The 27,393-nt window shown below is 42.7% G+C and overlaps 1 protein-coding gene across 7 annotated transcripts in view; it reads right to left on the bottom strand.

Annotated features, from left to right (window-relative positions):
- The window catches only part of RAD51B (RAD51 paralog B), a 383,679-nt gene that overhangs the window by 35,126 nt on the left and 321,160 nt on the right, over positions 1 to 27,393 (bottom strand). Inside the window, exon 11 of one of the 7 annotated variants that reach the window (XR_013952190.1) lies at positions 26,807 to 26,917. The exons of the other annotated variants lie outside the window; for them this stretch is intronic. The gene's annotated coding sequence lies outside the window, so the exon portion shown is untranslated. The remainder of the gene's footprint in view (positions 1 to 26,806; positions 26,918 to 27,393) is intronic. 7 annotated transcript variants of the gene reach the window in all.

Here is a 27,393-nt window from a genome sequence, read left to right as displayed (position 1 = left end):
TCCCACTACAGCTTTGATTAGAGACATTTCCCTTGCTTCCTGCCGTAAGCAGCTGCCATGTTGCATCACAGCAGCATTTCAGTGGTGGATAAATATCCCAATACATTGATCCTAGCAAATTTCAGCATAAATGCATGTCTTAAATTGGGATACTTCCAAATGAAAAAAATACTGTGCTGGTGCAAGGCACTACTGATTGTCAATAAAATCAAACCTACAGATTTGTTCTCTGTCTTTTAATAGTCCAAATCACTTAAAAATTTAGGAATGTTACATACCCTATATATGAACTATTCTATCATTACCAAAGCAGTCACTTGCCTGATGGGCAGCCCTTATGAGGATAACCAGCACCAGCTCACAAAAGAAATGGAGCAGAAAGTTAATTTTCTTGAAAATTAGTGTTGCTTTGGACGACTGTAATAAGTTCTAATCACATCCAAACTGAATCTGCAGCTGTGGCTCAGACATGTACGTACTTTTCCACCCTACTGACTTTTGCTGTGGAACTTCCACATTTTGAGCTGAAACATCCCTGAAGCTGGCCCTGATGTTCTAGTGTAGTCCAGTTGCACCAGAAGTGAAAATTGCCTGGCTAGATCAGACTGCAAAATTTGAGATCTAAATAATTAAAATGCACAGCGAGATGTGTGTAGAGATGAAATCTTTTATGAACTACGTAAGTCAACAAGAACCATGTATTAGGCCATTACAAGAATATGGGGTACAGCAATTGAATATAAAGCCTACAAAAATGTAACATGAGTAAGTCTTACTAAAACTTATTATCCATTCTACAAGGAGAGCTATCAAGATTTTCTTGCAGCACTGAACACAATAAATTTTCTTTGAATAGTCGTGTGTGTGTGACAGAGAGAGAGAGAGAGAGAGAAGAGAGAATTAGGCTGGAATGCTATAAGGATGTATGCCAAGCTCTCCGCATCTGGAAAGCAGAAAACAGAACTATATTTAGTGCACAATGACTTGCAATAATTTGTGAGGGGGAAAAAAGAAAAGAACAAAAAAGAGAGAGAAAAAGAACAAAACTTGAGTTGCCAGTGTTAGACAATTCAATGAATTATAAAGAAAAAAGAACAATCAGGCTGGGAGAAGGATAAATTAAACCCTGGGGTATATGTTATTATAAGAGCTTCTACAGGCAGAAATGCTGTATAGAGTTAGCAGACATATTTATAAACAAGCTACAGATAATGCATACTTCAGTATAAATACCACCTCAAAGAATGTACAGAGGATTTCTGGCACAGAACAGTTAGGGCATTGACCTCTGCTGTACATTCATTTCCTTTATGTGGCTGAAATGGCCTAAATATGTTCCTTAGTTGGGCATGGGAAACTTTTTCCATACGGTAATTGCATCTGCAAGGGTAGTCCATGAATGTGTTATGAACCCTTTGTCAAGTATGCCTAAGTTACCATGTGTTCTCCTAGGCCTACTTGTAAATAGCAAAACCACAAAGTAAAAGACTACCTTTTATAGATGCAGTACATTCAAAATGAAGATGGTATAACACTTTCTAAATTCCTTATCATAGATCTGAATTTCTAAAAGTTATATAACTAAAATTTCCAAATTCCTTATCATATCTTGGTATAAAAACAAGATATTGAACAACCAAGTTCCCCTTCCATCACATACACAGATTTTGTTTTGTCCTGCACTTGATTTGAACATTTCATCAGCTCCTCAATATCATTCTTGTTTCCAGGCAGCCTCTCAGACTTGAGATCCCAGGATCCCAGATTCTCCATCTTTGGCACTTAAAAGGACATCTCAAATAACAAATGAAACCTGTGTTCATTAAAGCTGAGGCACTGATCTCATGCACACTGACACTGTTTAAAGGATAACTAAGATGAAAGCAAACAGTATTACTGATAAAATTGTAGAAAGACAGTCATATCCATAAATGCCAAAGCACTTTCTGGTGCTCAAATTAATGCAGCTTACAGCTTCTAGGCAGCAGCATGCTGCCAAGACTTTTTCAAAGTGAGTGCAGTGTGCCTCTGTACAGGCATCAAGTCCCTAAACATAGTGAAAAAGAGCAGAGATGTGGGGCCTGAGAGCCTGGGGAACTCTGGTCCCCTCTGCAGTGCCAGGAGAAGAGCAGCCTGTTGCCTTTGAAGCACACACCAGAGCAATAGCCAATTTGAGGAGAAACAGAGAGTGCTTGAGTGCTTGTAAGGTTTGGCTGCTTTAGCCTCCAGTCTTTATTTTGTTTGTATTTACAAATAATAGAGAAAAAAAAAAAAAGAAAAAAAAGGGATGTCTTTCTGAAACGGACGATTTGGGAAGAAGGCAAAAACCAGCAACCATCTTCCATCTGGCTTCACAATCAGCTAGCATTTGATAGGACCTGTACATTCACTTAATTACAAACTTCAAGTTGTGGCTTTTTTAAGCTAGTGCTCTTGTGTGCCTCATGTGCAGATAGATAAAGGCTGCTTTGGAGATACACTCTTTCTGGCTCCGTGCATATTAGCAGTATCACTCGTATGCCAGTGCCCTTCACCCCTGTCCTACAGAGCTGTTCCTAAGAGAGAAAGAAGAGATCTTGTTTCCTGTTATATTAAATTATGTTAAATACATAGTTTGTAGGCTGTACCCTGCCAACCAACCTACCAGCATTTGTGATACACATATATATGTACTGGAGCATGACCAAGCCAACCCACACAAGCCGCAGAGCAGTCACTGCGGTACCTATGCTGCAGTGTGCTCACATGCTCTTCACCAGTAATACAATAAACACGCATAATATAAAACGTTATCGACAGCAGAACAAGGAATGACAGAAGCAGTTTCTCCAGTGGGCTTTGACTTGTCCCACTAGGCAAGGTTACAGTGCCTGAGACTCGAGACTCTGCTGCACTCGTTAAAGGTGACGCAGAACTTTTTCTCCCTCGCGCTTCCCTCAGGCAGAGCACTCACATATGTCCCGTTTTAAAGGAAAACATACCGTTTTGAAGTGTTATAAATGAAAGCAGCTACAGAAAACTGCTATTATGGTCGAGTAGACTGATACTGAAGCCTTCGTGCTTCACATTCTTTGGGCTCTGAGCTCCTGCTAGAGTCAGAACTGCTGTCTGCAAATACCCTGCTGAAGTCAGCAGAAGATGAGGATTTACTGTAATCACTGTAGCGCTGGGCAGTGAGTTAGGCTCGTTCCTGAACTGTTTCCTAAGAGATGTTAACCACCTCAGCTGGGTGCTCTTTGTAGTCCTGGCAGAGGTCAGCTCTGTCTCTAAGCACAAATCAGAAAAGTAAATCTAATCTAAACAATTCTCTGTACTGTTCCAGAAGCAATTAAAGGCACTTTGCTTTGTGTATTTCCCCCAGGTGTGAGCAGACACTTCCCACAGACAGTATGCACAGCAAGAGCTCAGAAAACATGAACTCTGCAGAGGAAAGGCAAAAAAAAAACCACACCACTGCTTCAGCCATGGAAGACTGAACTTGCCAAAACAGGATCAGCTTCTCCAGGCACTGACTACAACCTACGGTGAGAGGAAAATGGATGCAAAGCATTTCTCAACTCACCTAACTCCATCAGGCTCTTTACTAGCAAGGTAATAGTAACAGGTAAGATACCACTTTTAGATTCCCTGTTATTTAGCAAGGTGCTTCATCAACATGCCACCTAAATTCATGATAGAGATCCTGGAATACAGGAAGGTCAGCATCCCTCATCCATGAGCAGTACCTCTGTAAGCCAGCAATGATAAGAAAATGATAGAAAAAAGTGAATGTAAAGTGAATGGTCATTCACTTTAAAACAAACCTGTTAGGTAAAGAGCATTTGGTTGTTTCCTTGTTCAGGATTCTCCAAAAGTGGAAAAATAAACACAATTGCTTATAAGTATACCTATATTATTAGGTATATGCCCTATACCTAAAAACTCCCACTGGTCTTGCTGAGAACCAGCAACAGCAGTCCTGGGAATTCAATACATGAATTCATGAATACATGAATCTTCATGGTCCATGAAGACCCAGCATATTAGCACTGGCATGTTGTTAATCTTTCAAACCAGAAATCTACCTTTGCAACTAGCAATCATGATAGAGATGATAAAACGTAAGTAGTTTGTTCATTTTTGTAATAAGCTTTTTCTTTTTCCTTTTTCTTTTTTCCTTTCCTTTTCCTTTTTTTTTTTGGTACTGAAGTTGACACATTAATGCCTTCTGAAGATGATTCTGACCAGTGTGGGATCTTCTGTTTACATTCAAACCCCACAACTCCCCGTTGTGGGGCCCTGCATTTTGGGTTAGCCAATGCACTGCAGGCCTTTCACAATTGGAAACAAATGCACAAGATGGCAGATGGTAGCAAGTCGGGTCTCTATCTGTGTCCTCTAAGGGAACAGCAGATATCCCCCACCTCTATCATCGGGAGGGTTTATTTTACCATTAGATTACCTTTATTTAGCATGGCAAGCTGAGTGCACACGTTTGGCTACATGCAAACAATCTGAGCAGTCTGGAATGTGGAAGAAAGGTGTCACCCTGAGTGCTATAAAGGAATTTTTGGCACGTGAAGCAATACAGTGATCTGATTCTCTAAAACATAATCCGCACTACGGCCCAAATTCCCCATTGTGGATTATATCAGTGAAGAGGCTGGTCCCAACACTTTTATGATAGCATAACATCAGGGTCTGGATCTCGGCGGAACTGTCACGAGTTCTGAGATAACAGCAATGATTCAAATGTTTTAATATTGTAAGAATGGGCTCATTTCTCCACTCTCTCTGACAGTGGCGTGGAGAGAAGTTAGGGGATAAGGAGAGGAGCTAGTTACAGATATTTGGCCCTTAGCTGCCAAGCTCTTGCTCATAACAGAACTACTCCCAAACAAAGAGTTAATCCAGCAGAAGATAAAGTACATGCAGATTTATTTCAAATTGTTCTCTTATGCACGTCTTACTACAGGCAGAGGGACGGGCAGCTGGTTGTTCTCATCGGGGAAATGTCCCCCTATGCAGGAGGAATTCTCTGCTGGGTAGCTGATGGCTCTAAGGCCATTTTGTACTTTCACGTGGCTTAACAGACCAGGGAATTATACTTGCTGGCTTTTATTCAGTTAACAAATATTAAATATTCTGGTTTCATTAACAGTATCCTTTTGAAGCTGTGACGAGTCATTTAATGAGTGAGACTCTGCTTAAGTATTTACTTCTGTCCAAGATCCCAGCTGAAATTAAAGTCAAAAGGATCACACCAGTCTTCAACAGCTATCATAAAATCATTACAGAACATTGTATAATTACATCCTATTTGCAGGTTCATTTTAAAACACATCCTGGCCTGACTACTCCTGACTAAACTTGAGGTGATTTGGCAGAGTTGTGTGGGATTACACACTGAAATTAGCCAAATGTGCGCAGGCCAGGCTGGAGGTAGAGGTTGTGAGATTCAGGACCAAATGCTCAGACAGGAGCTACAGCTTTGGTGTGAAACAGCAGGAACAGAGCCGTAAGGAGGAAGTTTGCAGAGTACCTGGGAGTGCTGTGTCTGCCTAGAGCTGGCACTCCCAGTCTTTCACTTTCCTGCCCACCAGACACGTCTAAATATCTTGAGAAAAACAAGAAGCAAAACAATAGGTGACTGTAGTGTGAATAATAAAAGCCTGGCTTTCCTCTTGGAACCTGACTGCTGCTCTTAAACTGCCCCAGCTGCGCTCTCACGGTCCAGGATGTCGGCACAGTTCCTCCAGTGAATCAATGCCTTGTGTCCACTCTGGGGCTGCCTACTGCACCCTTTCCTATACTTCCTAAGACTGGGGTGGGTTTCTGGGTCAGAAGATCAGCATTACCTCTCTACTCCAGAAAGCTGGCTTCTGTATGATACTATTCCAGCAACAGGAAAAAAAAATAGCAGAGGTTGAAAATAATGCTGTGTATGGGATGTACTGAGTTACCAGCAATATAGTCCTTTGTTCATAGCAGGAACAGGTAGAGCAGATATTAGAAACACTCACTGATAGATCCAGAGGGTTCTGTGGAAGAACAAAACATTTCTAAACCTATAATAGACTGTGTGACTGTAAGAGCTGACTCAAATGCAAAGGCCGAATTAGTCCTGGCTGAAACTCCATAGATTTCAGGGAGCTTCCTATAATGAATTTGTCCCTACAACAGACTCCAGTTATTCTCTCAATACCAGGAGCACTCACACGCACAGAACACTCCGAGCTAATATCAGTCTTCGCTTACTGTGTGTTTTGATTATTTAGTATTGCTGAGAGAAGATGAAAAAAAGAACCACCTTACGCAGTTCTTTTTGTAACTGTGAAACCAGTTTTTCAAAGGCTGGCGTGCTGTCCCTCTGTCAAGTCCAGGAGCACATTGGAATACAGGAGTGAAATCACCAGGGCTGTCACTCCAGGGCTTTTCATTAGGATGAAATCTACAAAAACAGGCACAAAGGGAAAAGAAAACATTCCTTGCAGATTTATCTGTTAATGCTGGTTGTATCTCTGATGTTTTGGAGAAGGATCAGACACCTTCATAGTCAAACAGCACCATCCAACATATGGCAGTAGATGAAGGTTGCCTTTTGCCTCTCACGTTCACTCTGAATCCTTCTAAATCATCCCTGCCAACACGATACGGTCCTTGAGGATCATTAACATTCTTCAGAAGAGCAAATCTCTCACTTATGTAATAGGTTAGGTTGCACCAAACAGCAGGTATGAAAAGTTCCCTGGGGGAAGACACCTGCAGAGTCTGTTCCTTGACCTTCAGCTCTGCTGCTCCTACAGATGGCTGCGGTTTGACTCAGCACTGCATGAGCAGTACATGTGCAGAATCTTCTCAGGAACAAAACTTAGCTCTTCTGAAAAAGAGCAGCCTTACAGAATTATTTGTTAAGTGATGCTACTTTCCAATTTTCTTTAAAATAACAGTATTCCTCCTTACAGTCAAAAACAACTGAATTAATTCCCCCACTCACTCACTTTGTGAATATGCACATCTCAGAGAGCAAAACTTTTAAACAGAGATTGCTGGTGGAAGTGCCGTTCTGTAAGAGCCCCTCAGAACACCAGAAACACATTAAAAACACCCTATTAAGGAGCTGAGGTCCCATCAGCACAGCCTGGAGCACACTATAACTCACGAGTCATCAGTACATGTAAAACTATTTATTCTGACTGTAGCAGGCAACCTAATTCAACTCATTTCAGCTACAGGTAAATGGAATCAACATAAAACTTCCACCAACACTCTTACAACTAAATTTCTCTTGGATTTCCTAAGCAAACATACACAGCACTTCCCCAGGCAACATACACAGATGGACTTCCCAATAAGCAATAAGCGTCCAGCCATATGAGTTTTTCCCCAGCTACTCAATTTGAAACTCTGTCACCCTTGACCTCTGCAGGTTTTCTTAATGCTTCAAAGCTCATTCAACTCACCATAAAATATTACTTCAATGTATAGATATGGGGATGTAGATGTTCTTTAAAGACAAATAAAAAGGAAGAGGGCGATGAAGAAGTTCTAGTATTTATCAGGTCAAATGTTTACATGCTACAGAGAGAAAAAGTATGCTATTGATCCCAATATAGTAGCTTTCCTCACATCCTTCAGGGCACATCTGCTCAGTGTATCAGGCACTCCTGTTATCCTGGGAGAAACAGCGGCTGACTTGACAACAAAGTGGAGAAAAGCCACTTGAAATCTTTTTCTTCCTTGGGGCAGCATGGTAGTGCTCTCAGAAAAACAAAACAAAACAAAACAAAAAAACAACAAAAAAAAACACATCTTCACACAATACATCTCCTCAACACCATCTACTAATCTAGCATCTTGCGAATATAGCAAGCATGTATTTTACATTGGGAAGAAGGGAAGGATCTTCTCACTTCATTCTATCCAGGGAATTTGTCTTCAGTAGTCAGCTGAGGCTGACCTTAGGGCACTAAGGTGCCCTCCCATTGCACATACATATTGGGAATTTTGGATTCATCTGCTCTTCTTCCAATCCACAGTTCAACTTCCATTAGTTTATAAAAGATCTGCGCTCAGCTGTGCTTGGAGAAAAGCCAAGAGTGAGCCTGGCTGTGCCCATGCTATGCAATGACTGACTCATGTGGGAGCTCACAGGACTGAAGAACGGGGCCCAAAGATTTAGCAGCTCACAGAAAAGCCAGAGCAGTTGAGTGCCAGAAAGTTTGGAAGCCGAGATACGTAGTTAGAAGGGTGTCTGTCACTGTGGTAGGGAAAGTTATGGAAACTGAAAGCGAAGTGGGAGGTTCTGGTTTAGAGTGAAGCAGATGACAGTAGATGAGCATGGCAGCTGGACAGATACAGCTGTATTTCATCAAGATGCATCTTCTCGTGAATGGCAATGAGAAGCTGTTTGCACACACAACCAAATCAGAGAGGGAAACTAAACCCACACGACATTCAACCTGCCTGACAGAAAACAGGACCTGCACACAGTACGAAGAGACCTTCTGCCTGAATTTCCTTGAATCAAGGATACCGGTGGCTATGGCTCTGCTGAACTCCCTACTTTTGAGCTAAGGCCCAACAGCAGTATTTTGGGAGTGAGCAAATCTCTAATTTCTCCCAAATGTCCCATCTCGAGTAATGGCATAATACCTGGCTCATTCTTTCAGCTCCACCAAACAATGACTGCCAGGAAAACAGCCTACTTTGGTCATTCCTAAAAAAAATATACTAACCCCTAACACACAGCCTTCTTTTTACTTAGTCTAACTGCTTCTTTTTGGTGCAGGTCTTTGTAGATTCCCTTGGTACATGCCAGCTGCAGCCCTCCCCCTGAGAGCAACTTGCTTCTTAAGAGAAACAAATAATTGTACATTTAGAGCATTTTACAGCTGGAGCATTTCCCAAGTCCTTCCAGTTCTGACTTTACCTTTTTTCCTGGCAGCCTGCACCAAAGGACACGGGCACCTACCTGCAAGGTAGGGTACTGGTTTTAGCTTTGCCTCTCAAAAAACTGACTTTCTGTAATTGCAGGGAGTCACCTAAGGGTATAGGTTTATATAGTGACAGTGAAGAGGCTGGGGCAAAGAGAGGAAGCAGGAATCTCTTAAAAGTATCACAATAAGGCTAGCTGATTCATCTTTGGGAAAACAGTAATCATTAACCTGGTTTCCACCAAACTCTGGGGGATCATAAAAATTTCTCATGGCATTTTCTTCTTTTTTAAAATGGACATGTAGCCTGTTCATAGCCCCTGCCACTGTGTTAAAAAATGAGGCACTCGCTGGCTGATTACTGTCTGCCTAATGGGACGGGATCTCATCTGTGAACTTTCCTGGGACTGCATATGTGATGGGAGGTGCTATACAACATGAGAACCCATGGCTTAATGAATCAGGCATTGAACTGGATCATATGACAAGTGGCATCAATTTCTGACTCTGGTACAGACTTTTATATACCACTAAGAGAGTTCTTTGACTTTTGCTATATCCCTTCTGAGTAAAATGACAACAACACCTCCTCATCATGTATGAATACTTTACCACCAAGAAATTCATTCCTGTTTGTAAAGCCCTCAGTCTTGTACCAGTGAAGCAAACACGGCCAAGACAGGAGTGACTGCCCTTTGCATAGCATAAGCAGCCATTGCAAGTCCCCTCTCAGATTCTCATCGTTGTACACAGTGTGCAATGAATTAAACTATTTAAGCCAAAGAACTATAATGGAGAATATGGCCTTGCACCGCTTCGACAGTGCTGTAAACCTTACTTTCAGTGATTTTAGCTTTCATGGATTTTAAATGATTAAGCAAAAGCATTACAATGCATCTTCAAGTGGCCCTTAATAAATAGGTTTTACTTTAGAAAAAGGTTTCTTACTGAGTCTACCACGAAATATTTGCATGTGAAATGAAGACATTTGAATGAAAACAGGTTTGTTTATTTTAGAAGGCACTGCAGCCACCCACTGCACGGCTGAGTTTCCAGCACACCAGAACTGGATGCCAAGGAGCTTCAGGAAGGGAAACAAGGAACAGAATGGGAAACCGAGCAGTTTAGTTTCTTTCACATTAATTGCCAAAAGTGGGCAGCACCACTGAAATAATATTGAATAAAATCTTCTCCTAACTCAGAAAGCTTACTGTTTATCTCCTACCCTACTGCCAATGCACAGAAATCCTGAAGCACTGCAGGAAACAACATTAACTCTATGTTTATCCTGAAAAACAGAAGTGCACTTCATGAAGAGTTAGTAGGTTTAGGACCAAAAAGAAGATGCTATATTTGTATTGTAAATCTCCATGTACAAAAGATACTTTTTTTTTCCCCCTCTTCTTTTTTTCCTGGAATGAAAATAAATTAAAACAAACAAACAAACAAACAAACAAACAAACAAAAAAACACCTTTTGTGCAGAATGAACACCAATATAGCAGTTAAGGCAATCCCATAGAATTGTCTTGTATGGAAAGCTAGAACATCACCTTTCTAAATAAAATTTCCTTAATGAGTATGAGGAGATGAGACCCCAGTTTAACATCTCATCTAACAGAGGATGAGATGTGTGTTGCTGTGCTAAAATCCTTCCAGGGAAGTACTTAACTCCAAATCAAGAAGGAACATCACCGTCTCCTGAGTCATCAGCATCACTTCCTGACTTTCTGTATGCATGTTCATAGGAAATCTTTCATCTAATTTTATTTCAAAGCCCAATCCCACTTGGCTAGCAAGCTCAGGCAAGATCCAGCCAACAACAGTATAGGCACAACAAGTTTCAACAAAAATATTTGTTGCAAGAACACTCTTTGATTCATTTGCCCTTCCTTGGCTGAACCTTGACTACACCCATCCTGATGCACACTCACAGAGTGCAGTTGCCATGTCAGGATCCAAGTTCAATTTCTGCACTCCGAAGTCACTCCTTCTGGCTTTGAAAACTATCCAGGTGGCTGCACAAGGGGCTACAGAAATTACAGGGAGATGGCAGAGCTGGTGCGAGGACCTGCCTGAGAAGCAAAGAAAGGGGAGATACCCACACTCTGCCAGCCCATCCCCATCCGATCTGTCCACAATGTGCTGTTGTAAAGAGTCTGCAGTGAAGCTGGGGATTTGGCACTGACACGGTGTGGAATAGTCATCAGATATTTAAAACAGAGCTGAGAGAACAAAGAAGGGCTTTGTAGTGCAAGGGCAGCACTGAAAACCCTGAGCCTCAGCCAGCCAGCTTGCATGGAGTGTTTGCTAATGTACACAGTGGAGTGCATTCCTCTCATTTGATTACATGACAGTTTTATATACCAGGTATATGCAGAAGGTTTTTCTTAACCCTTTCAGTCCTGTACCATTTATAAATCCTAAAAAGACACACATTTCTGCCATTTCATATGTTTGTGCAACTTCAGTCATGGAACATGTGCTGTGGCCAACTGGGTTTGGATGTATGTGTTAGAAGTAATCTTATCTATGTTGCTAAAACAAAAGAAGCAATTAAACATGAATAACAAAGCTTCTTCAGTCCTCACTCATGCCATAGTCTTATGCATTTATCTTGATTTAAGCAGTAATTATAAAAAGGTTTACTTCAAGGACCACCATAATCCACTCTCCATATTGTAAAATGAAGGCTGCAGAGACTGCTCTTACAGCCCCCACTTGTTAGACTGGGGGGAAGGGAGCCAGGCCCTTGTTGAAAAAAAAAGAAAGTTGGCTAATGCCACTTTCTACATATACTGCATTTTGTAGTTTCCACTGTAAAAGAACAATAATTGTATGTACCCTTCTTGGTGAAGCTCTTCAAGATCCATTGCTGAAAAGTGTTGTCTATAATGAGGCAGAGCTCAAAGCATTCAGGCAAAATCACCTCTCATTTGTATAGTGCGTGGTATACAGATGTGGTGCAGAACCAAGGCCTAAATTTGCAGGGTTTTGGATGTTTTCATGCCAAGTAGTTGAGAAAGGCAAAACAGCCTTACTTTCCTGTTCTACTAATGCACAAAGTACATTTCTTAGCCATAATTACAATAATACACAATTACATTTTCAGAAGATCTGCTATGGTATGTTTCATAGACTCAAAGCTGTAAAGCTATTAAGTTATAAAGTTAAAAGACTAACTTCTGTTAATTAAGTTAAAAGAATGAGAGACACTGAAAGAGATGATTATGGTTAAAATCTTCAGCACCTAAACTGTTGCCTGTAATTTTAATGTTGCTAACTCATAGACCAATATCTAATTAAGCCCACAGAACCTCTGCAGAGCATTCAACTAGGAATTATTTTCCCGCTTAGCCACCCAGGGAAATAATCAGGGGATGAAAGCTAAAGCACCTTGCCCGATGTTTTGGTGTCAGAGGTAGGATTAGAATTTAGGAGTTCTGGGTTCCTGCTCTCATACTGCAAGTATGAATTCATATTCTCATATTCCAAAAGCAGAGTTTGCCTTGCAGGTGGAAAGGAAGTGTTTAGGGCTGGTGTCTGGAATCAGGTGAACAGACAGAAAGGAAGAAGGAAAGTAGAGGAAGGTGAAGGTTATTGCAACAGTGAAAAAGTGTACCGCATGGGCAAAGAGGACTGGCACATGATGAGTGAGGAGTGGGCTGGAATAAAGGCACTGGCCTAAGCCTCGGTAAGTCTTTCGGAGGTTCTTACCATACTTGGACTGATTTCAGAATATGTCTCAACATGGATGGGGGTATGTAAAGGATTTCAGAGAACAGTGATGGGTGTAGTCAGGTGGTTTTGTACACATGAGCTGGCAGACTCTTGATGGATATTTGTACATGCTTAAGTTTGCAAAGAAAAAGGAGAATCATCTCCCAAACCAGAAATCAGATGATTAGATGCCACAGGCAGGTTAACCAAAAGACACAGACAGAAAGAAGCAGATATCCTGTTCCCAAAGTAACTCTATTTTTAGTAAAGAATGATAGAAAATTTGATATTTTCTCAGAACTAACTTACAAAAGGAAAGTACTTCTTGAAGTTTCCACCTAAACACTGATAGCTCTTTAAAGCTATTATTAGTTGTGAGATTGTTCTTTGGAAGGCAGAAGAGCATGCTACTTTTCTAATGGTAAAAAGGAACTGGAAGCATCACGGAGGTTCTTATGGGAAAGTCAGATGTTTCATTAAATGCACTGCAGATGATACATTCAGACAAGTATGTGTGTCCTGTTTCTGGAACTGTGTATTATTCTTAATTACTTTTTCTACTGCTAGATTGTGTAACTTGGAAATAATTTGACAGTTCGGAAAGAGAAATATTTTCTGTTATGGAAATTTGTCTTAAATCATGAGGAAAGGGGCAGGAACTACAGATTATAGGACTTCTCAGCAGCCTTTAGCTCTAATGATCACAAGATGCTGCTGTCTCAGTTTAACACTCTTTTGTATGTGAATGTAAAAGACTTAAGACTTGTCTCACATTCCTTCTCCTCCAAAAGGGTCATGATAGTCGAGACACTTCTGCAACCACAGAGGCCCACATGGCTCAGTTATCTTCCCCATACCATTAGACATGTATAAATGTGTGAGACACAGCACCCTTGGATGCCAGGAAAGCATTTATGATGCCTGACTCTATACTGCCTTCACTTCAAAACTGATAGCACTATTTCCCAGCCAACTGAATTCTTCAGCTCAAATTAAAGGTGAAGAAAAACCCTGCTGCTTAGTCAAACACAAGAAAAGATAGAGGTAATGTTGGCAGAGGAGGTGAAATTTTAGACACGCTAGCAATTATCACGCTGTATCGAAAGAACAGACTGCTGCCACAGTGACACAAAACGTCAAGGTCTGTCTGCATGCCTCCCTGATGCAGGATACACAAACAAATATGACAGCCAAAAAAAGCTGATCTAGCTGGTGACCCTTAAGGAACGTGGTCCCATTTGAATGTCCGAGGTGATGGAAATGTGAGTGTCCAACTCTGAGGACTGGGACACAGCATGATCTTCACCTTTATGGCCCCAAACTTTACTTTCAGTATTCACTGCATTTGGGAGGCTTTGAAGAGGTTAGAGTACATGTCCCATGCAGTGTTTTGCTTACCGAACAACAAAAACAACTCACCCAGCACAGCTGACTGTACAGATTACCTAGTTTAGTTCAGGGCCTTCAGATCTTTTCAGGGAGATGAATGTGAGAAATTTGACAAGAGAAAGGGATGGATTTTCAGAACTGCCTTAGGAAAAGGTCTACCAGTGGCCATAAATCTCAGTGTCTTCAGGAAACTCCTTTGCTCTCCTGTACAGTGCTTTTAAAACAAGAATTAACATGGAAAACATGGAGCTGTACACACTGTTTCTCCTTTCACAAAGGAGAAAGCAGAAATTTGAATGAGAAATCAAGCTGATTATTAAAAGTGTGTTTCATATTGAGATGATAAAGGCCAGAAAAATAGACAAAACTGAGAAAAATGGCCCTCCTTAATGTAACATTACTTTATCAAGTTACATATATTGTAAATAGCTGAAATTAACATATATAGCAGTTTTCCTTTAACACGGCTTTCCATCACACATGGCTTACAAAACACCTAATCCTGTCAAAACATCCCTGGTTGTGCACCAATTAAGTAATGAATATACAGCACTGGGAATGGCATTGGTTAAACTCTGCATGGGAACCAGTAGAGGGAACACATAACACTGTGGCTTTCTGAGTCCTACAAAATAATGGAAATGGCATCTTTTTTCCCCCTCTCAGTGGAGTAATGGAACAGTAGATAAACTGTGCAAAACCACAGCTAAATATTTAGAACCCACAAGGAAAATGTCCTTTGAACAAATCTAGTTATTTCGCTTACAGGCTGGGAAGGAAGAGAGAGACAGAGGGTTTGTTATTGTTATTTCTATTTTTAAATACATACGAGATGCTCAGATACTACATGGATAGGGGCTACATGAGCACCAAAAGAAAGAGGAGTAGGAATTTTTTCCATGAAATTCTCATACCTTTATAGAGGTCAGCAGGGCTTCAACCTTCAGCATCACCTTTTCCAATCAAGACGTTTAGAAATATCTCAAAACTATTTCAAAAACTAATGGAAATACTGCTATATAAAACATGGCCTTCAGGCCTTCTGGAGATATGAAGAGAACCTGGAATTTCCATGGATTTCCTCTAAAGTGTCTATGTTCACTAGCTGCTCCTTGCCCACAGTCACACAGTTACCATTTTTCATTTAAAGAATGCTCAGAGAAGTTTCTGTGATATTCACATATAAAATACAGACCAACAAGGAAAGATATTTAACAGTTTGTGCATGGTTTTGAATTCATTATTTTATTGTTTAATACTCTGTATCTCAGTTTCCCCACCTGTAAAAGACTGTATTTTAAAATCACATATACTTACCTACAAGGACTACTACGAGGCTAATGAATGTTTCTAAAATAGTTAAAGACTAAAGAAAAGCATGGCAAATTTGTGATTTGAAACATAAATGAAAATAAAAGGGGAGATGGGAAACATACAGGAAAGGAATCTAAGGTTAACTCCAAATATCAGGACAGAGACTAACAATATAGCATAGACACAAATCTTGGGTTCCCAAACTTCTTGTCCTTGTCAACCATTGAGCATAGACTAGGTTTTGCAGTTGAAAACCCATAAAAATTAGTTAATTAATTACATTTCCCAGTCCAGCAATAAGATTTAATTGATACATTCTCCACAACAACTTGCATTGCTGGCTACCTGCAGCCACATCTCACAGTTTATGCCTCAGTGATGAGGCAAGGCACCTGGAATTTAAAGTCTTTATCAGTTTTGGATCCAACCTACTGTCCAAAAAGATGTGTTAAATTTCTGCAACAGATGAGGAACAGAAATCCAAAAAATGAAGCACATTTTTAAGGTATGTGCTGCGGCATCTGAATTCAGCTTTGCTCAGAAATCAAGTCTGAGAAAGTCCTACCACTTTGCATTTCAGGCTCTTTTGCTGAAGGATCTTTTTACTCACATTAGCCAGCTGAGCTTAAACAACATTTGGGTTTATATCATGGATCCTGTTTCATGCCCAGATACGTTCACTGGGACAGAATGTACAGCAAGTTAAGTGATTTTCAGGTTTATATAAAATGCCGAAGAACAAAGCTGGGATGGGGATTCGGGAGTCCTACTTCCCATCCTGGCACTGTTGTCAGCCGTCATCCAGTGCAGCGGTGCTAGCTTAGCTTGTCTGGCCCAGTAATAATGAAAGGAAGAAAGGATTTTTCACTAGGAATTTGGAGTATTTTCTCATTATAACCAACCAGCATGACCAGAAAAATAGCTCTGATGCAATCTGCGGGCCTACTTTCTCACTCCCTGGCTGGCATGGCCTGAAAATGGTGTGGGGGCCACAAGCCCTGCTTCTCTGGGAGAGGGGAGGGAGCCTTTGCAAAAACAAATCATGTCCACAGAGTCTTCAGCACTGCCCAGTGCTTCAGGGTTCACAGAAAAGCAAACAAACACAAAATGACCCCTGCCTACAGTGCAGGAGCCTGGGGAGTGGATCATCCCTTTAGCTGCAGCCAGCTTTTCCAGCCAAGGAGGACAGGGCAGGGGTAAACCCTAGCAAGAACCCTGCCTCCCATCTTGCTCCTCAGGTTTAAACTAGAAAATAGAGCAGGACAGACGCCATTTGATATTTTGGAGGTAGAGAAGTGTGCTGTGGGAGGATGATGGCAGCCTGGGGGAGGTTAGCAGGCAGAGGCTTAACGTGCTTCGCCTCGGCAGTTCAGCTCTGCGCGAGGTATTGATTACTGCCCTCAACAAAAGCCAGTCACCAGAGGGGGATTTTCTGCTTTCCTCTCACGGTCACCCTCGACACTAAAGCTGCAGCCGAGGGGCCATCTCCTGGAGCAGGCACAGCAGGAATAATCCTGCAAGGTCGAGAGGGAAGGGCAGAGGCCGAAGGGCAGGGAAGGTCAGCGCCAGGCATGCACAACTTGGAGCCGCCGGAGCCGGTGAAAGGTCTGCTTCTGGGTCCCTCAAGCCCTCCTGCTGGAAACTTAAGCCGCACTTTGGGAGACCGAGGGAACAGGCCCGTGGTAACCTGGAGTAACAGCCAGCTGACAGCGTCTGTGCCGGGACCAGCGAGCGGGGGGAGGAGAGGGCCCCGCGCTCTGTACCCACGGATGTGGCCATGCTGCGTGCAGTTTGCGACAGCGGTGCCTCAGCACGTTTGTGGCTTCTTGTGCAACGAGAAGTTGCACTTAGATAACGAGTGAGGAGATTCCAGCTGAAGTAGTACAAGGGAAGTGAAAACACTGTCAAGGTTTTGCCCGCTGCAAGGCATGCGCGCGCCTTTTCCAGTACAGATACAAAACAGTGCAAAGCCGCAATGCAAAATTTTGCCAGGCCCTCAGAAGCCCTCAGCTGTGTCCTCAGCTCTGCTGTCGACTTACTCAGCGTAATTCCTCTTTCACACCTAAGCAGAAGTCAGAGCAGATCTGTCAAAGTTAATGGAGTCGCACACCTCGGCGATGGCCACAAGGGACAACCAGGCCCAGCGTGTGACTCTGGGTCTCAGTCTTGTGTGCCTACAGTGGCGACAAAGACCGCCACGTACATTTGTGAGGGTGGCTGCTACGCTCCTGCCTCTGCTTTCTGCCTTGCTGTGAGTCTGAGAAGGTGCTGGGGGAAGGAAGGGCAGAGGGATCGTAACGCCCCATACACATACCCGGGCCTCAAACAGTAATCGCCGATGTATTCATTTATCTCCAGTCTGATGCAAGGTCGTGTCCCTGCTCTGCCACTGATTTTCATGTTCCTTTTCAGTTCAACACAAATAGCACTGGAACTGAATTTTCCCAGCTGTGAACAAGTTTGCACAGGCCAAACACATAGCAGATTCAGCCTCCATTTCCCCTGCCATCTATTCCTTTCACCTGGCTGCTTGTTTGGCCTTGACATACACCCTGCTGTACAGTCTGTTTTCCACAACTGCCCGAGACTTCGGTCACGGTGAGACCTCAAGGCCCTCCTTACAGTTCCTACACAACCCAGCCGTTGCTCATAACTGAGCACAAGACAGAGAAGGGATGCAACATTTAATCTAAAATTAGTTTGATCTTCCCAGTAGGAGAGGCCAGGCAGAAGGGAACATGGGTTTGTGTTACCAGATCATGCCAATACTCTGTTTCCAGCAAAAGTCTACTCATTCAGAAGAAAGCTAAAAAGTTAGTGTACCTAGCCAGTTGTAAAATGGGAGTAGACAGAAAGATTCCTCTTCTTTTTCCTTCCTTGACAGGGCAGCCAAAGATACACTATTAACACTGAGAACTTTTCTGCCGTAAATTTGAGCCTCTTTTTTTTCCCCCATCTGATATCACTTATCTCACCATGGTTTCTGGCTAGTAGTGGGGAAACAAGAATTTAATTTAGATATGATGTTTGGATCTGTAACCAAACTTTCTTAGAAAACAGGGATGTTTGATTTTGTATTTTGATTTAACCCATTATTATGCTGTATGTATCCAATTAAAAATCTGTATATCTGACTCTCCCAAAAGTTAGAGGTCTGTATCTGTTGTTTTGTCTTTAGCAGGAGGAGAATCAAAAAGCAAACAAAAATAAGGAGAGGAGAATAAAAAAGGAAATTTACAAAACACCTTTCTGAGGGCAGCTGCTAAATCTCACAACAATATGCTATCTGCAGTTTTGAAATACCATCTCTCAACCTAAAATACTACAAGTCCTGGCCATGAAAGTGCTAATTTCCAAGATGAGAAGCTGGGACACAACCTCATTCCAATGCAGCCAACCTCACTGTGATTTTTCCTCATCATTTTTATCATCCAAAGAGAGAGATCTTCCCCTTCTCCCTGAAATTTACCCCAGATGAGGCAGCACAAAGAAGCAAACTGGCTGCAGAGAAGCTGCACAGGCTGAAAGAAACTGGCTGCTCAGAAGCTGCACAGGCTGAAAGAGGAAAACACTCAGTAATACCTTTTCCTCCAAATGTGCACATTGCACTGCTTATTTTGGGCATGAGTGACTTAGGATCTAAAGATATTTGCTGGCATGTTTTTAATCACCATGCTTTTTAATTACTGCATTTTGTTGAAATGAGGTCACAGTGTTTTACCTTTTCCTCCCATGCTGGGACTATTTGCTGTGTTAATTTGTGTAGCTTAGAAAAATATACGCACATCCTCTGAGCTGGGGCTGGCACCATGAAGCAAGGTCGATTTTGGCTCTATCCACTTGGCAGCTGGTGAAGGCAAAAGCTTTTGGGTGCGAGCTGCACAGGCGCATGGTGTGCTGTCCTTAGTGTTGAGAGGAAGCACTGCAGGCACCTCTCCCTGGACACAGGGGATGTGGGGCAACTTTGGCCTCAAATAAAATGTGCCCATCAAGACCCACCTCTCAGTCATCTCACTGCCATCCCCATCTGGAGGGTATGAGGAATGCTGGCCCCTTCTCTCCTGCACGATTTCAGGGAAAGGGTAGGGCTCTGGCCCACTGCTCCATGTCAGCACCATGAGCTAAGCCTGCCACCCTTGTCATTTCTGTCATTCTAGCCCCTGCTTCGGAGTAGCTCTGGATGTGTGCTCAAAGCTGCCCTTCTTGACCTCCTCTTTCTCTACAGTTCTCCTCCTCATCCTCTGCACAAATAACCCCACTGTGTCAACAGCAGTTCAAGTAAAAGAAAGAATTTCAAGAGAGGGAGGACACTGCTGATATGCACCCAGCCCAAGATGTATCTGCCAAGCTCTAGAGCCTTGAGCCAGCTGGCCTGGGCAAGGTGGAGAGGGGAGGAGTCCTATGCCAACACACTGTCCAAATTTGATTTCAGAGAAAAAAAGCCTTTAATGTGACAACACAGGGCACCGTCCATTTCCACACAGCCAGTGCCTCTGGCCAGCTTTGATCAGTGCCCTGGCAGGAACGCGCAAGGTTCAGTGTATGCTTAGCCTTCAGTTATGCAGCCTCTCCTGCCAGTCCCAGAAGAAAAGAAAAAACAGACACATCCATTTGCACCGTTCTGCTGCTCTCCACAGTCTGAACTTGACAACCATCTACGGCCTCCCTCAAACATGGGCTGCTCTCTTGTCCCTGACCTTGGCTGTGAACTCCAGTGTCATTTTTACCTCCGTTGGAGCTTCCTGAGGCTGGACTCCTGCCCTCTGAGCCTGCGACTGGCTATGGATGCACATAACAGCGCTGAGTGAGGGGCTCTGGTTATGTGCTGGAGACCCATCAAGACCAGAAGTGAGCAGGAGTGCTGCAGTAACAACTTTGTTCAGACCCCTAACCTCTCTGACTCCATGAAACCATTATGGTGAAGGCATCTGGTAAAAAAAAAAGTGGGACTTTGGTAAAATAACTTCCTCGCCAAGCATTAATGAGACACTCAGCCCCTTTGGAAGGCTCACCCTGGGGTGCATGGTCATACTGCAACACACAGGGTGTTCCACAGCTCTGTGCCCATCCCCTGGTCCCTTTCTTTTTTGGGAATTAGAGCCTGCAGAGGTCAGAAGCTCCAATCACACCAAACGAAGCTGTGGCAGATAGTCCTAAATTATTAATGTTTCTGAATACTAAGTGCACTCAGGAACCAATTCAGCCTGCAGCACACAGGCTGTGCATCAACAGGGTCCCAAAGGGGTTTCAGAAAAAAAAAATTCCCACTAAGGAGTCTGAGGTAGTAATTCTGTTTGCACTAACACATTTGTCTCTCCTGTTGACGGAGGATACACACAGTCATGAATCCCTTCACTTGTAAGTGCATCCACTCTTCTCTTGCTGTTTTAGGCACTCCCCACCCCTGGGAGAGACACAGCTGTCCTAACTATTTTATGCACAGCCAAGAGGGTAGTCTTCCAACCTAGGATAAGATGGGTACCTTTCAATTATACGGCGAGAGCATCAGATCTCCACATCTACAATCTGACTTGAGTAAAGACTCTGATTCTGTCACTGGAAAGACTGCAATTCATTAACATAGCTCTGCTGTGCACAGTTTGATATTTATCGTTAACCACATCCCTTTAAAACTAACCTTACTGACAGCTTATTTCTGTAAGCTTCCATTTTGCTCTTCATTTAGTTTTGTCCCCCTGTGACTGTGGCGGCTCATACCTTTGGCTCCTCTGACTACGGACCACTGGCACAACTGGCCTGCAGATAACAACTCTGACTTGGATGCTGTGCTAAAAGTTTGTTGTTTGCATGCAGTTTCAATTTGATTTCAAGAGGAGCTGATGCTGATTTTTGCTCCTGATTCAGCATTTGGCAGAAGCATGTAATTTTGCATGTTGTAGGAAACAGGAAGAAAGTTTTAACTTCAACTACTTAGGCTGTATATGCACAAACAACACATACAAAGTGCACGCTACTCCCGTTTATCTCCTCCACACCTCATTTCTTCTGTTCTCTTTCTCTTTACTCTTCTGGGAATGCATCTGTCTCACTTATGCTCATCTCCCTCCCACACCCATAGGCATGCACTGATTTGTTATTGCTAGGTCACTTGTGATTACAGGTCTGGATACACTAGTTTATTGCAGGGTTGTCCCTGGCTTGATAGGCTGTTTGCTGTTTTGTTATTACAGTGCTAAACCTCATTCTCCCATTCTTCCAGTTCGCTATCTTTCACACAAACGCACAAACCACCACAACATATTTATTTTGAAATGGCAACACAAAAACTGACTTGGAGTTTGCAAACAATTTGAAAGGGAATGTGGAAAAAGGGGTTTTGGGCCCTGGAAATGCCAGCCTCCCTGCCCCGCCTGACTTCTCGGAGTGGTTGCCATTTTTATTGTGGGACTGGAATATAAAGCTCCAAGTGCCGCAAGAGCTGCATGGCCATTTGCTTTGTTTGGCTGCAGAAGCCCAAGCACAGCATATTCATCTGGGAAGCTGTTAGCTGGGGCAGGGGAAAACCACTGGTCCCTTTTGGCTGTACAAACACTGGCAATAGTTGTTGTAAGTTAGATTTGGTCCCCTAGAGCAACAGGCACGAAGAACTGAAAATCTCTCAAAATTATTAATGAGGTATTTACACTTATCAAATATAACAGCAAAACAAAACAACAAAACCCAAAAACCAAACAAAAACAACAAATCAAACAAAACAAAATGAAACAAAACAAAACAAACAAAAAAAAGAAACGTGTTTTGGGCCCCTTCCAAAAAATGGGGGATTTCAACACCAAGCCTACACCTATCCTCCCAGCAGGCAAAATTTCCGGTCTATTTTGAAAAGTCCTGTGTATACCCTCACTACATTCCTCCTCCTCCCCCTCCCACCAAAAAAAAAGTCAAGGCAAATTTCTGGGCATAGTTTAAAAGCCACAAAACTTCCTCCATGTGTGTATACTCCAGCTCTACTGCAGATATTTGGAGTTACATAAAACTGGGCAGTTAGTGATTCTGGCAGCTGAAAAATTACAAAGTTCAGGGGCTGAGGAGGGCGTGGGCCAAGCTGAAGTTTTCCAGAGCACCGTACCAGATGGAGCAGAGGAAAAATGCTTCTCTCTCGAGGCTCAGAAAGGTGGAGTTAGAAGCTCTGAACTCAAACAAATTGCAGGGAATGTTCTCCATTCCCCATTCCCTATGAGCACTGTTTGGCAATGCTGGTTATCAGGGATGGTTTGGACCTTAAAAAGCAATGAATGTGCCTTTCTGTATGTGGCAATGCAATGCTTTTACAGTGACACCATGGAGACTGACATGCTCCGCTTATCCATCATTACCAGAGCCATGCAAACCTTCTCCCTTATGAGCCAGCAGCGCGTTTCCATTTCCATCTGGCCGGTTGATGCGTAAGGATGAGATCAAAGCTCATCATGTAACAAACTACACTAGCTACCAATCATGTTCCAAGTCAGCACATTTACACTAGAAGATGGTTTTGTGTTAAAACATCTGTTTACAGATATGATGCTAAACATAATGGCTACATTTAAAATTATGGCTGAAGGCAGCTAACTCCTATGATCCAGACTTAAAACTTTTCAGGTAGGAACAGCCACCCCTCTTAACTTCTCTGAGTGCCCACCCGTGTGTTACTTAACACACGGTGTCAGATGTTGGAATTTTTCAGTGTAAGTAGTCTCAGCTGGGTTTTACTGGGTTTTAAAACACCTTGGCTAGTCAGGCCTAATTTTCTAGGTCTGGACAGGGTTTTAAAATGTGCTTTCAAATGTGACTAGCTGTGATCACACTAAGGACAAAATAGCATTTAAGCATGTGCTGGTTAACAAATAGCAGAATATTGTGTCCAGTTTTAAGCCACAGAGTACAAGAGAGACACTGGCAAACTGAAGAAAAGTCCAGTGGAAGGACCCTAAAATGGTCCTAAAACAAACAATTTGAGTTCAGCCTGGAGAAGGCTAAGGCAGGAGACTTCAGATAAGATGACAGAATGAGATTAGAATTTGATTATTTTTACAAAAATGCTGTTACAGAAACCAAATTTAGAGATTTCACCAAAGATAATTTGATAATTTGTCCACTAGGAACTGGAATAACTCAATTCATGTGAGTGAAAACTGATTTTTGATTATCATCACAGGCTAAAATGGAAAGTGTCCCAAGCTGCCTAGAGAGGAGATGCTGTATATATCACAATACCAACTACTAAAAGTAACTGAATCACTTAGTCTTACAGATGGAGATCTTGTTTAAAGACTGAATTTTCTGCATGGTGTCATCAGTCCTCAGCAAAAGAGGCATGGCAAGGTCTAGTCTCTTTACCTATTTATTTTGAACACACAAAAGGCTTAAACTTCTCTGAGTACAGAATCAGTCATCTAACTAAATAAAGCAACTACTTATGTGCTATGTGGTCTTGGTCAAGTCACTCAAAAGCTTACCACTTGAGATTATGGCTCTGCAGCAGTCTAAATTAAACTAACTGTCGGCTTATGTGGTCCAGCTCTGGCTATGCATTCCCATTCCTCTCTTACACCCAAAACATTGCTCATTAGGCCATTCACCAAGCCATTTCACTGATTTAGGGGAGCATAAAACTCACCTGACAAAAAGCAAGTAACATATCCTTTGCCACAAACTGGGATCACAAGAACAGCTAAACCTATAGGTAAGAAGTAACATTTAACCTCATTTCATTTTAGATAGCTGCAAATTTTGACGGGTTTGGGGTTGATTTTTTTGTTTGTTTGTTCCTTTTGAGAAGGGAAAGGGAAATTTTGGAAAACAAAACAAAGTGCTCATTCTCATATACAAAACATATTCCAATATGCTTTATCTGTTACTATCAGGTCAATTTCCTTAGGAAAATGTTGAAGTGAAAATTAATGAAACTTTGTGAATGCTTGCATGAAAATGTTTGTTTTACAATGAAAATACAGGCATGCCATGACAATGCTTAGTGTGGAAGGGAGAAAGCATTTCAGATACTTTTTATATCTTACAGAACATTATGTAATTTGTTACTTAGATGTCACTAAGCTACAGTAAAAAAAAATAATAAAAAAATTAGATGTACCAAAAAATATGCAAATGCCCTTTTTGCCCTGTGGTATGGTCTCTAGGATCCAGGGTTCTGACCCCAGTAAGACCCTCAGCCTGGCAAGTAAGTGTGTGACTGAAAGTTGCAGGACCTTGTTGCACCACAGCACTCTCTGTGCTGGAGCACCCTTGCAGACCATGGTGACCTGCACACTCCATTTTTTTTCTTCTCTGCCTGGGATCTGGCAATGACCTCCTGCAACCTAACTCCTCTCCCCACCAGTGTTTTCTCCAGGCTCTGAGTTGACCTGGCTAATGCTTTTAGCTGTGAGGAGATGAAAAGAAGGAAGAAAAAAGAAAAAAAAAGGGGGAGAAAAAAAAAAAAAGCAAGCCCTGCAGATGAAAGTCTGAGGCAGTGTTTTCCTTTCCAAAGTGCTGCTACATTCCCATAAGCTTGTGGTTTCCTGCATTCTGCTGGAGGGCTTTTTTTAAAAAAATCCTTTTGGTGATATCTGAAGAGGGAAAATGTCCAGCACTAACAGGAGGCCTTTTGTTCTATTCGTTTCTAAGTGGACTTTAACCCAGTTACTACAGACTGAGTCACTGTAGAAACAAATAAAATAAAAGCTCTCTGTTTTGTCCCTCTGGACAGGTCAGGGACATGTTAAGTTCTGTTCTCCCTTTCCTACTTCATGGAATCAGTACTGGACCTGGCATTGCACTGCACTAATAATGAACATAGTTTATGGCTGTTCTTTTTTATATGTCCTGGCAACCCCTACAGAGTGGATATTTCAATAGAGCCAACATTTCATTAACAAAATAAATGCACAAGGGGTGTATCTATGGGTAACGAGATAAAATTAAATGGAAGAAAGGCCTGCTAGCAGGGACCAGTAAGATCTGTGTAAGCATGACACATAAAGGTGCATGTCTGAGCTATTTTGGTACTTTCTCACGTCTCAAATCTCTTAATAACTCACAGCAAACAACTTCTTGTCTCTGGATATGACTGTAAGACTCCCTTGCCATCAGGCTGAATTTTAAGCTGAATTTGAGAGTTGAATTATGATCATTCCCTGCAGTTCAGTTTGCTGTGACAAGTTATATCCTGTCACCATACACCCATTTTAGGATAAATCACAACCTATTCAGATCCCAAACATCTAAACTAAAACAGATCTAAAAAAAAAAATAAGCATCCCATGCATAGGCCTGTGGTTCCCTGGGGCTTACTGAGGCTCTGGAAATTTTGTGCACAAGAGGACTCACAACTGCCCCTCCCCTCCCCACTTCTCTCACCAGCCCGCCTTCCCTGGAAGCCTTTTTAGCTCCTCAGCCGTCCCTTATCTCTGCACTCTCAGCACTGGCCAAACAGCTGCCTGCTGCAGCTGCCAGCCCAGAGGCAGGCTGTAGGCTTGCCTTCGCCACCCTCTTGTACCCTCCTTTGGAGCTGGTTTCTGCAGTGCTTATCTGAAGCCGCCGTGTTGCTTTCCCACAGCACCCTTCCCAGTCCAGGGTACTCCAACTCATTTTTAAAGTGGGCCATACTGGGAGGGAGCTAGCAGTAGGTGGGCCAGCAATGCCTTTAACAGCTGTGGAGTGGGCATGCATGCAGAGGTAGGACAGCAGGAGACCGGGACACTTCGCAGGGAGAGTTTTGTACCCGCACATGACTGCTCTGTCAGCACAGAGAACTGAACTCAAGCGAAGCCCAGACTGTGCCAGGCCATGGGTGTGAGTCAGCAGGAGTTTCACATGCGGCCAGCATCGTGCCGGGCATGGGAGGGCAGAGCACAGAGGGACAGGACTGCACCAACACCAGCGCCGCTGTGCAGTCAGGGCTGCGCTCAGCACTGCACCAGGCCTCCTGCTCCCCATTCTCTCTCCCAGTTCCCAGCAAACTTGTCCTACAGCCTACTGCAGAGGTTTGCTGGAGAGCACAAGTACTTTGGCCATTTCTCCTTTTCCCAGTTTAGTTTCATGTGCCAGTCTTGGGATTCCTCAACCCTGAAACAGTCCAGAAACTGTTGGTCCAGAAACTCTGCCCTGCCAGAATAGCTAAGGGTAAAGGGCTTGCACAGCAAATGAAAAGTGAATGTGAACTCTTACCCTATTGACTTGTTAACACTCTATTCTGTCTGCAGGAGCCTATCAGTGTATACGAGCTGCAGCACAAGTTGTGGAAAAACAAATCAACTGGTGAACAAAGGTGGTTAGAAGGGTCTGCAATCTTGAGGCTACTCTGCATCATTATCCCTACCTTCTTACATTTCCTTTGGTTTATTCTGTAATAGCCAAAAGAGACCAAAATAGAGTCTAAGGTCAGCATAATTTGGGAGTGTAGATGGCTGACTGCTCTTTCCGTGTTGTGGTAGCAGGAAGGAACACCAAGAGAGCATCTTGCCTTACCTTGTTCCTTGCTACTACATACAACTAAGATGGTCCTCACACCGCTTGGGCCAATGGAAAAGATGCGAAAGAAATTCCATCCCAACTAGAGAGCTGGATAGATTTCAGAGCCTGTCAAGAGCAAGCAAAACAGCAAAACATTCTGAAGTTCAGATGGCAGATTCTTTGGGACAGTTTCCAAGCAAATTTATGTTCATTTCTTGGCTGAATCCAACTTTAAACAGAAATTAGAACAGTGAACATGGAGAGAAGTTTGTGACCAGCAGAAGCAAAACATCTGGGCTTTTGCCGGAGACAACTGAACTCCAGATGTTGTCAACATCACAATTCCAGGAGTGCCAATCGCTTTGCAAGCTGCCCTGAGAAAGGTCACATCACTGAACTCTTGGTGACTGAATGGCTTTTGTATGGAGAACTCCTCTCCCAGATGTGCAGTGCTTGCTGGAGTTCGGTGCAATTTGCTTTGTTACCAGATTAGGCAGAGGGGAAAGAGAGATCACAAGGAGATATTCTACTTTATGAGAGCAAGCTGATCTCATAGATCCTGCATGAGTTGTGCTTGTGCTAATTCCTTTTGATACTTGCTG

Source organism: Anser brachyrhynchus (genome assembly GCF_964034855.1).
Source record: "Anser brachyrhynchus genome assembly, chromosome: 5".
NCBI classification, from domain to species: Eukaryota; Metazoa; Chordata; class Aves; order Anseriformes; family Anatidae; genus Anser; species Anser brachyrhynchus.
Note: the sequence above shows the minus strand (reverse complement) of the source record. Positions and strands in the feature narration are given on the sequence as shown.